Genomic DNA, 11,956 nt, shown 5'->3' with positions numbered 1-11,956 from the left:
TTTTTTTTTTTTTTTTTTTTACTTTGTAAATGGACTAATTATAATAATTTATAAATATCAGCGTGTGTGTGAGAGAGAGGGGGGGAATAGGCATCTCACTATGGCAACTGAATATTCTCGCTCCAAAGATTGGGCCCGAAAACACAAAATGATGATATTCTCAGCAAGGGCTCTGTTGGTTTTTTATTACATGTCAATAATTTATGGGTACTGTATACAGAAATACGAGAAATGCTGGATGATTAACTTACTAAATTTTGGCTGCCATCTCCTTCAACATAGTTTCCTTGGTATGTATACAGTAATCCCATTTATTTTTCTGTGCTTAAAAAGCACCCTAGAAATCATTTTCCTTAATGCTGTCGAGTACTGATTGCGATTCTTTTAGGATGTCAGACCCTGTTTCAAAATGCCTTCCCTTCAGCTTCGTTTTCAATTTCAGAAACAAGCGAAATCACAGGGGACAAAGTCCAGGGAGTAGGGAGGGAGGGGAGCGATAACCATGTTGTTGTTAGTCACAAACTCTGTGATTTTCAGGTTGGGCATGTTGTTGTGATGTAGGACCAGTGCACTGCAAGTTCAAATTTTCTGTTAAGATGTTGTGGCAAACTCCATAACTGAACTCAACAATATCTGCGAGCTTATGGATTGTTTGGCAGTGTTCTTCATTGATTATTTCTCGAACTTTTTCAGAATTTTCTGTTGCTTTGCTGTTGCTTGTTCACCCTCAACATTTGTCATCATCAACTGACACTCACCTGGCCTTGAAATGTGAATGCCATTCAAAAACCGCTATCCGGCTTAAAGAATGTTCTACAACAGCCTCACGAATCATTTCACAGGTTTTGGTAGCAGATTTACCAAGCTTAATGCAAAACTTGGTGCAGACACGTTGCTCGACTTAGCCATCCGTCACAGACAAAATGAAACATGAAGTCGAAAAAGCACTCATGTAGAAACAATACATATTCACAGCACACTGTCACGTGGCAGACTTATGCAGTAGGCTTGCGGAAGTGTGACCTTGGCCTTCCCTCTCATCTACTTTCACCTAGGCAGTTACAACAGTAACAGTCTTGGAACTTTCCCGTACCACCTCGTAAAACTGCATAGGTGTGATCTTCAGTAGAATGACGGCACACACACTGGGATCCCAAAAGTGAAATGCAGTTTTCTCAAAACCAGATTTATCATCAGTTGTTCAGTGTTCATCATCATCATCAGTAATCTGTCAAGACGACAGGTCCACAGTCTCTTTCAAAACAATTCCTCCACTTAATGCGATCTAGAGCTTTCTCCTTCAAATGACAGTATCCTCTTCTGTCCCCAAGGTCATCCAGCATCTTCTTACGTCTTCTTCCTCGTCTTCTTGTCACTTCTATCCGCCCATCTATCTTTCCTTCGATAGCTTCTTTTAGAAGGCAGTTTCTGCGTAAAACATGACCAATCCAATTAGCCTTCCGTTTTCTTATTTCATGTAGGATATTCCTCTGCTCACTGACTCTAATTAACACTTCTTCATTTCTCACATAATCGGTCCAACTGATCTTCTCCATTCTTCTCCAACACCACATTTCGAAACTTTCCAGATGTTTCTGATCTACTGCCCTAAGTGTCCATGTTTCAGCCCCATACAGAGCTATGCTCCAAATGTAGCATTTCACTAGTTTCTTCCTCAAATTTAAGTCCAATTTGCTGGTAAAAAGATTCTTCTTCTTGCTAAATGCAGCTTTTGCCATGGCAATCCTGGATTTAATTTCACAAGTACACCTTCCATCATCTGTTAACAAGCTACCCAAATATTTAAAACATTTCACATTCTCCACTTGTTTTTGGTCTATCTTTATTGTGACTGGGGTTGGTTGTCTCGAAATTTTCATTACTTTTGTTTTCTCCACATTCATTTCCATGCCATAGCACCTTCCAATTTCAATTAGTCTATCAATCATGCCCTGTAGCACAGTTTCTTCCTTAGCCATTAACACAAGGTCATCTGCATATTTCACAGTTTGAATAATTTGCCCTCCTACTTTGAAGTCACCGAGCCCATCCAGAGCTTCCTTGGTAAGGCATTCGCTGTACAAGTTGAACAGAATTGGTGATAAACAGCATCCTTGTCGAACTCCTCTTCCAATCTGCACACTTCCTGTCTCCCCCCTGTCCAGTCGTACTCTAACTTTCTGATCCATGTACAATTTGCTAATCAATCTTCTTTCATGCCAATCGATACCTGTTTCTTTCAGGATCTGCATTAATTTGGTCCAGTTTACCCGGTCAAATGCCTTCTGCCAGTCTATGAAGCAAACACACAGTTCTTCATCTATCTCCAAAGTTCGTTCCGCTATAATTCTCATCATCCCAATTGCATCCCTGGTTCCTTTTCCTCTTCTAAATCCAAACTGATCTTCTCCAAGTACATCCTCTATTTTCCTTTCAATTCTTCTTTTAAGTATCTTTGCTATTATCTTTGCTGTATGTGCAATAAGACTTATTGTGCGATGGTCGCTGCATTTTGTAGCTTTTGTCTTTTTCTTTAAGGCAATCATTGTAACTTCTGTAAAGTCCTTGGGCCACTCTCCACTTTCATATATGGTGTTCATTAGTTTTGTCAGTGTTTTCAAACCACCTTCTCCCAGTAACTTGAGCACATCTCCAGGTACATCATCATCTCCTGTAGCCTTTCCCTTCCTCATTTCCTTGATAGCTTTTTCCACCTCACTTTGTAAAATATATGGTCCTTTCTCGTCTGTATCTACTTCTTCTTCCGGTTCAACTTCTAAGGTTTCTGGCCGATTAGGTCGATCATATAGTTCTGAAATATAATTTTCCCAAATTTTCAGCACTTGCCTCTGATCTACTATTCTATTCCCCTGGGAGTCTTCGATGCCAACATTTTGAATCCCATGATTCTCTTTCCATCCTAGTTCTTTTGTCTTCATGTACATCAAATCATAACGGCCTGTTCTTTGAAATTCCATAATCTCATTACATATCTTCTCAAGATATTCCTTTTTGGCCCTGTCCGTGGCTCTTTTCAATTCATTCCTCAGTCTCCTGTATTTCCTCCTGCCTTCTTCATTGTTGACATTCTTCCATTTCCTTCGCTCCTCCATTTTACTCATCATCTCCTGTGTAACCCATGGTTTTCTTGCTATCTTCTCAACTTTACCTACCAAATCACTGATAGTATCTAACATGCATTCTTTTATATCGTTCCACTGCGCTTCAGCATTTCCGCTTTCACCTTCAATTGCACCGAGTTTCTCTTCTAGGGTCTCTTGCACGCTTTGTCTTTGAGCATATGACTTCTCCAAATCCCATCTGGGTCTGCGCTTTCGAAATCCTATAATTTCAGTGTTCAGCAACCAAAAATGATCTACCTGGCAGAAATAAATTTTGTTTCCATGGTAACAGAACAAATGGCACTCGTGTATGAGAAACTAAGTGCATTGTCTTTGCACAGATTTTTTCAACATACAGTTAAAGGTGCTCCTTTATTCCGAGATGTGATTTATAGTTTATTCATGTGAACACACTTTATAAATTAACTCTGTAGCTATTACAAATTCAACAGTTTGTCGATATGTAACATTAAGGTAAAAATAAATATTGTAGCGTGTTTAGCCACTGATTACGCCGTTCGGATTGTTAATTGGTTTATTTAACAACCTACCAGTCTCAGCTACAATTATTTATAACACTGTTGCGGGGTTTTACACTTTATAACCCTATTCGCAGTATTCAATTCACTCTGTTCTGAGTAGTCTACACGTTTAACAGTACAGGAGCTATATAAGTGTCACTGTATCACACACTCCCAATTAATTCTCAGTTATCACAAACTGTCACTGATTATCACACACTAACTCGTAACTCGCCGCGTGCTAAATTCCAACTCAACTCGTAGGCTGCTGCCTTGAGAACTGTTGATCACACACTAACTCTCGCTTGCTGCTCAGCCGGCTTTTATTCCGTTCGCTGTTGCCTGTTGCCCGTGTCAACAACGGCGTTGTGTTGCGGTGCCGCGTCACAGCGGGAAGCTGTGCCACGTCACAGTGCGGGTGGGCAACGTCACCGCGCTGAGGGGGGTGATGGAGCACTGACTCACCTGCCACGCCACTGCTGGGGGGAGGGGTTCTCCATTGCGCAACATGTCACAATATTTTATTCTTTTATTTTTTATCTCACAGTTTAGAGATAAAGTTATTTGCATATTTTGATACCTTATGGTGGGTAATGTTACAGATTTGACATTTAATGGATTAGCTTTCTAAAAGTAAACATTTTTTAATTTGTAAGATTTGAGGCTTTCACGGCGGTGACTATGAAGAAAGCAGTCTTCTGGGATCTGGCACCGTGTATATGTGGTGTTAACCAATGTTTCGGAGAACATATCACGATACGCTCCTCCGAAACGTCGGTTAAGATCACATATACACGGTGCCAAATCCCAGAAGACTGCTTTCTTCATTTTTTAATTCCCCTGTTATATCAACTTATGGTTAGAAAATACAGGGTTGAACACTATATGTCACATGTTGAAATGTCAGTATTTACTTTTCCAATGTAAGTTGAGTTGGATTGTTGTCAGGATGACTAAGTAGGTGTAGATTGCAGTCAAGTGGGTAGCATGCCAGCTTCATATTTGCTGTGATTATATTTCATATTGTACAAATCTAGACCTGGAGACTGGATATGCATGCTGAAGATTTTCGTGGTTTTCCTGAATCCTTTGGGCAGATGCTGGGATAATACCTGAAGCTAGATCATGACTGTTTCCCTTCACGACCTTTCGAATTATTTTTTGCTGCTTACCATTTTTTCTTGAATAATTTACATGCTGCTACTTTTAGAGAAGAATTTTCAGAAAAAATATACTATATTTTTGCCCTTCAAAAAATTTTGACTGGTGCATAATTTTTTAAAATAATGCGATTCACTATGACAACATTATTTAGAACTTTTATCACATTGTCCATGAAAATTATCCTTTGCTCAGAACATTGTAAATAGGTATGTTCATCTCAGTGTTAACAGCACATCACAGAGTGAAGTCCATATAGGCAGTTATGTATATCTGTGTAGCTGTAACATGTTCAGCTTTAATTGCACTTACCAAAACAGTTTTCCATTGGTCAGAATTTTATTAGAGGACATTGGTATCCCACTGTACATCGGGGTTAAGTGGTGGAGTCTGTAGGCACTGATATCCATACCATGCTGCCATGTCACATTGAACTTTAATTACAGTCTCTGCAAAAATTATATCGGTCAAAATTTTATCAAGGGGCATTTTCATCTCAGTGTGTACATTCAGACATATTTTGAGGGGGTAAAAAAGTGCATAAATTATGCAAGTAAATGTGATATTTTGTCATTTGAGACTGAAATCTGAGATGCTGATAATGATGTTAAATAAACTGTATATAGATAAATAAATAGACACAACAGATGACTGTAGTTACATTCCTTCATTTAAAGAAACAAGGCAAAACCATCTATACAGTCAATAAAATGAGCACAGAATGGGTTTCCTGATTGTTTGATACATTAGGTAGGATCAGTGTTTCCGTCATCGAGGTTAACAGTTAATCACTTTACTTGCTTCCATGTGAGTGCTATTGTGTTCACTAGCTATTCTGTTTCATATATTCTAAGATGTGTATCTCATTAATTTTATTGGTCATGGATTGCAAAATTATAATGGTGCATTCATATGACCTACCTAGCTGAGCATTACATTTTTGTCCATTCACAAATTTGCAGAGCACCTATTAAAATACTTCTTCCTAGTGTCAGTATGCATGAAACAAATCAAGAACCACTTAACAGATTTTCATGAAGTTAATGGGAAGTTAATGAAGTTAAGTTCATAATGGGAAGTTTACTAAGATTTGTCAAAACATTCTAATTTTGGTTAAAACTGGACAGAAATATAGAACATTTCACATGAAAGACAAACCCACATTTCTGCATATATATAAAACATAACTCTTTAAATATTTATTGGAGTGAAAGGTATTTTAAACAGAATTATAGAGACAAGCAAAACACACATTTTATGCTCAATACATTTTTTTCTGTAAGCAGTACAGTTTTGAAGAGTAAACAGGAATTTTTACATTGTGCATACATTTGCTAACCTTTATAATGAGAAATTAACAGTGATCTTTGAGCACACACAAAGAGCAACAGACAGTCAGCAGTGGTTTTCCTTATACATGTGAATATTGCAGAAATCTCAATTTTCAATAATAATTAAATGAAGCTTCCCCCAGCCTGATTTTATAGCTCTGCATTAATGTAGATGTAATCTTAATTGAAATGTAACTAGTGTAACAGTGGGAAAATCTCATTATTGTCATGTAAACTTTCATAGTATTAACTTTCCCTGCTGTCTGCCATATTCCTTTCCAGTCATATGTACTTTTGAATAACACATTTAGGTTGACTACCTCCCACACAGTACCTTAGAACCCCTTCTCCCTGCCTCTCTCAATCAACGAGCAAGCAGTTCACATTAAAACAAGTGCTGTTAATTGAAATTGGTTTAAATTAGTTACAGAAAGGTAAAGTTGTCCCTGTGCTTAATTGTACTATGCCATGATGGGATATGAGGAGCGGAGGTATAGCTCCACCATTCTTGACCTTGGCACAAGATGGAAGTGAGCGGCCAGCTAACTAGAGTTGTTTGCTGACAGTTGTCCTTTTTGCCTTGTCAACTTAGTTTTAGTATGTCAGAATTTGTAAATTACTGATTTGGGGTTTTTGCAGACTGTGACTGGTATGTGATAATACTTCTAACTACAGTGAACATTAACAGTTGTCATTTTCAGTTTGAATATGTAGAACAATCTGTAGGCCAATATTGATAGATGTCTGCAAGTGGGCATCTGCCATCATCCAGAATACACCTGTGATGATAGTATTTGTGTATGGACACTAAATAAGCACAGACCATGATCACCACCACCTGATACCCTTCCAGACATGTACAGGGTGGGGTGCAGAAACTTCCATTTTTTGAAGGTGAATAAAAGAAAACTTATTGCCGATAGACAAAATTTATGATTAGCTAATGAAAGAACATACTTTAAAGTTTTAAACAAAATATCTTGAAGGTTCTTTATGCAATGATGCAACCGTTTTCTGAAGTTCCCCTCTGCGTGTTCCAACACGTGCACTGGAATTTGGGCTACATCCTGCCGAATAACATTCTTCAGCTGAAACAGGTTTGTGGGGCAATGTTTAAAAACCTCTGCCTTGAGGCATTCCCATAAAAAAATCACAGGGCGTTAGATCAGGTGAGTGCGCTGCCCACGGGATGTCACCTCGAAGCGAGATGAGCCATCCGGGGAACTTAGCCCTCAAAACTGTCATCGAAGCTCGGGCTGTGTGGGCCGTGGAACCAGGCATTTCCTAGATGCATTTCTTCAAGAGCTGGTTCAAAAAAAAAGTTTTTAATCATGTCCACATACCGCTGTGACTTGACAGTAACTGCATGATTGTCTTCTTCGAAAAAGTAAGGGCCAATAACTCCAACTCTCGACAACACACACCATACTGTCACTTTATCACTGTGAAGTGGCCCTTCATGGAGCTCTCTGGGATTGTTACCACTCCAATAGTGCATATTCTGCTTGTTGACATATCCGGATAGGTGAAAATGTGCCTCATCACTAAAGAAAACAAGTGTGTCAGGGGGTAAAGTTTCCAATAACGTTTCACACGCCATTATTCAGTTCTGGAAATCACGTGGTGACAATTCTTGCACAACAACTATCTTATAGGGATGGAAATGAAGATATTCATGAAGAATTCAGCACATTGAATGATTGGGTATGTCTAGGGCGACTGCATGTTTGCGAGCAGAGCGTCTTGGAGATCTCAAAATCGACTGTCAAACTGCCTCCACATATTCTGGCGTCATAACGGTCTGTTGTCGTCCTCATTATTTTTTCACCACACTCCCGGTTGTCCTAAAGTTCTCTACCCACAAAACAATCGATTTCCGGTCGAGAACTGGACCTCTGGGCTTAATTCCGAAGTGAGTATGGAACGCACGCTGCACCGCCACGTAGGAATGGTTGTTTGAAAAATAGGCTTTGACAGCAAATGCACACTGCTCACTTGTCCGCCTCATGTTTCCTACTGAGGGGTATTAGACAGAAATTTCTGCGACTGCTGCGTTCGCCGAGCCTATCCCCACTTTTCTGCGACCTCCCCTCCCTTCACAATGCGTCTTCACAAAAAGGAATTTTCTGCGCCCCACCCTGTACATACTAATCCACAGACTATTCACCTTGAAGAGAACAGTTGTAATTTTCACTAAAACATTGAATACAATTAAGAAAGTGACATGACTAAAGCCCAAGAACATGTATGAAATCTGTTTCATATTTACACCATCAGAGAAAGCTATCTTAAGACAAATATTATAGAATGTTCACTTATTTGTATGTTTTATTTATAGCACTGTTTTGTCACATTTTATTACCTTATTACATGTTTTTCTTCAATGTTTTAATCTACAACCTATATTTTTCAGATTAAAATTAAGGGAAGACATGAAAGAGCACTTACGAGACTAAGGTGCCATAGACACACATGGAAAAAACATTACCTCACCAGGTGTTTTTCCTTTCAGTTAGATGGTAGAGCTTTCTTTTGGATGTAGAATGAAATTTTGTAACTAAAAATGTTTAAAGTAATGTTAAGTACAACTTTCTGGACTCCTTCAGTTGTAGGTCATCAGCAGCTCAGCTTATTGTATTCATGATTTTTACACCTGCAGTAGTCTTCTGTGGAGGAAGACTCAGTTGGATACATTTAAAATGTATGGGGAAAAAGAAAATAAATATATATAACTTAAAGCCTTTATTTATTTGTTGTTTTATGATAAAATAGGTGCCTCATACTTTTTAAGTACAGAAGTAAATAAACTTTCTGATCAGACTCTTAGCACCCACGAAGTTCAAGAAGGAAGTTTGTGCTACTGGCATTTTATGTTACCATCTGCACATTATAATTGTCATATAACCTCCTGTGAACCCATTAACTTTTTGCATAGATACCATTGCAGTGGATGACTGCCAAAGAAAAGGGTCCAAATCGAGTTGCATTGCAGTTTCATGTATGTGCAGGTGCATAGCTACAAGGCTGTGTAGAATGACTATTCAGTATCCCCTCATATTGTTTACTTAATATAAACCATTTATAATAGAAATGATCAGTTTGTTCCATGTATTAGTTCTGGCTGACAGTAGAAAGGTTGTCCATTGTTTTTGCTAATGTATATGTAATGACAACTTCAGCCGATAGAGGGTGTCCCACAACTCTAGTCTCTTGTGCTGATCTGCATCGTGAAGATGAAGGAGGACTTCTTGGTAGTACTCCTTATTGACAGTTTGGCCTAGTGGTGCATGCTCATGATGCATAACACCTCAGTATTCGAAAAAACAGTATCACCTTCACATTGTTCCAAACCTTTTGTGCTTTTTTGGGCCTCGGGGATGTTGTATGCTTCCATTGTAACAACTGGACCTTAGTTTCCATGTCATATCCCCACACCCACGACTCGTCACCAGTGATCACAGTCTTCAGGAACTCAGGATCCCTGTTGACGCACTGCAGCATGTCCTGCGCAACTTCAAGGCAGAAGTGTTGCTGCTCTGGCAAAAGCAGCTTGGGCACAAATTTTGCAGCCACTCTTTGCATGCCCAAATCCTCAGTTAAAATCATGTTTGTGGAACTTCTGATGATCCCAACCTCATCAGCAGTTTCCCAGACTGTCAAATAACAGTCCTCCATGATCAGTGTCTGCACTTTGTCAATAACATCAGCATTTCAGCTCATTGACAGACGCCTGGAACGCTGGTCACTCTCCACTGACATGCGGCCATCTTTAAAGCGGTGGAACTACTCTTTAATTTGAGTGACCCCCATTGTGTGATTGCCTAAAGCCTGCTGAATTTTGTGTATTTCTGCCTGGGTATCCCCAAGTTTCTAACAACTTGATGCAGTATCACTGCTCCAAGCGTTCTGTCATCTTGAGCAAAATGAGAATGCAACGAACATGTGTTACACCACTTCACTATCTGGCAGCAACAGACACATCTGGCGGTGTTGTGAGGCAGCAAGAAATCACGCATATGCATGAAAATCCCTTCTACCACAATGCTCAGTTTCCCCACCCTTTCACCATTACTTACCTTGGGAAAATTAATATAGTTGGATACTTTTTGGACAGACCTCATAAAGGGAATAGGAATGCAGTAAGGGAGTGGAAGGAAGGAGATAAAGATAGGAAAGGAAGAAAGGAATTCATTTGCCTATTATCTTTTCTCATGGACTTGTAATATAATAGGAAGAAAATGATAAGTGCCGTCTTGAAAATTATAGGCATCATGGTGCCCTGACACTCAGTATTTGTGCATCAGAATTTCATTTTGCATAATGAATTTGTAGATATAACCATCAATTGTAAGCATGTAAAATTCAAATCCTGTTGTACTCTGCTAAGTCTATAAATTGAAGGTAACCTGTAGTCCATATTTTTTGTAAAATCTTTCTGTCTAGTTTCCTTTTTATAAATCAAGATATAAAGTTAAAATGCTACAGTAAGTGCTGATATAGTGGCAATCATGGTGTTACCAACACCACCACTAACTGCTACTACTACTGTGCATTGATTTGTTATTTTTTAGTTTAAATTATAATCCATGCTGTTGTTTATTTGCAGGTAAATATCATTTATATTGCTGTCTTAGTGGAGTTAACATAAACCACAGTTATCCAGTGATTTCAAATACAGAAATATTATGATATTCTAAAAAGCAGTGAGTTTTCTTATGTAGTTCCTATTCATGATAAACCATTGGCCTAAAACATAACAAAGAAGAAACAGATTTCCCTTGAAACCAATTCACGTTTTTTTTTTCTTTCAGCAACTAACAGATACAGGACTGCAAGTTCATATTACCCAAGTTGGGTAATAGTTGTGAAGAATTGGGTATCACCATATTAAGATGTTGCTCCATAAGAAATTATGAAGAAGAAAATAGATTAGAAAATTTAAAGTTATGTGAATGACACTACTTTGTATAAGAGATATTGCATAATTGCAGTGTTACCTTGTGAAGGAAGTGCCAGTGTGTGTATATATGTTACTTTTAAGATACCGGGTTATGTCTTTTACAAGACTGATGATACACTGAGTATATTGCATTGAACATAAGTTCGTACTTTCCATCTTTTTTTAAGTTAGTCACTTGATTTGAAGAGGTTCCATTTGTGGATACAACACTCATTTGAAGATGAAATTATAAACTGTGAAGTGTGGTCATCAGTGGAGGCACAGCATAAACTTAAAGTCTGGAAGCTGAGAATGGAAGAAATTAAGTAATTTATATATGTATAATAGGTTCTTTAAATTGAAAAATCTTGATTGGTTGTGCATTTTATTAGTTTTAATTATTGTATATTGCACCTTAATCAATTTCAATTTTTCAATTCAAACTTGACCTGCCCCAGCAGAATTCATGCTTAGATGTATTGCTGTACAACTTTAATTGATAAACACAACTCAGAACTTAATTCATTGCTGTTTATGTGGTTCAGCATCATCTTCCCTTCAGTCCGGTCAGATGTCTAATACCAGACAATGCTTTATGCCTGACATTTATGAATCTAATTTAGTTGATATTGGTCAACTTCTCATCACCCCAAAGACTTAGGCAACTCTCTTGTGACCCCTGACATTGCTAGGGCCTTTCAAGGAGCTCTGACCATTTTGCTGGATGTTTTCTTGAGGTCTTTTGGCTTCAACCATGCAGAGCCAAAGGTCCTCCTTATATTCAGATTGATGAAGTATGTACCAGCAGGAGTCTTCCTTCTGTCCACATTTACTGTACATGGCGCTTCCCAAGAGGCCCATTATATGTAGGTGCCATCTAAA

The 11,956-nt window shown here is 38.4% G+C and overlaps 1 protein-coding gene across 4 annotated transcripts in view; it reads left to right on the top strand.

Annotated features, from left to right (window-relative positions):
* The window catches only part of LOC111875597 (calcium homeostasis endoplasmic reticulum protein), a 44,312-nt gene extending 32,657 nt beyond the window's left edge, over positions 1–11,655 (top strand). For 2 of the 4 annotated variants that reach the window (XM_023871960.2, XM_023871957.2), the window contains one exon: positions 8,549–8,880. The gene's annotated coding sequence lies outside the window, so the exon portion shown is untranslated. Of the gene's footprint in view, positions 1–8,548; positions 8,881–10,741; positions 10,839–10,946 lie in introns of those variants that run through there. The other 2 variants (XR_002844753.2, XM_023871958.2) reach the window with 2 other exon arrangements.
* Positions 11,656–11,956: the final 301 nt, after the last annotated feature.

Source organism: Cryptotermes secundus, unplaced genomic scaffold (genome assembly GCF_002891405.2).
Source record: "Cryptotermes secundus unplaced genomic scaffold, Csec_1.0 scaffold50, whole genome shotgun sequence".
Lineage (NCBI taxonomy): Eukaryota > Metazoa > Arthropoda > Insecta > Blattodea > Kalotermitidae > Cryptotermes > Cryptotermes secundus.
Note: the sequence above shows the minus strand (reverse complement) of the source record. Positions and strands in the feature narration are given on the sequence as shown.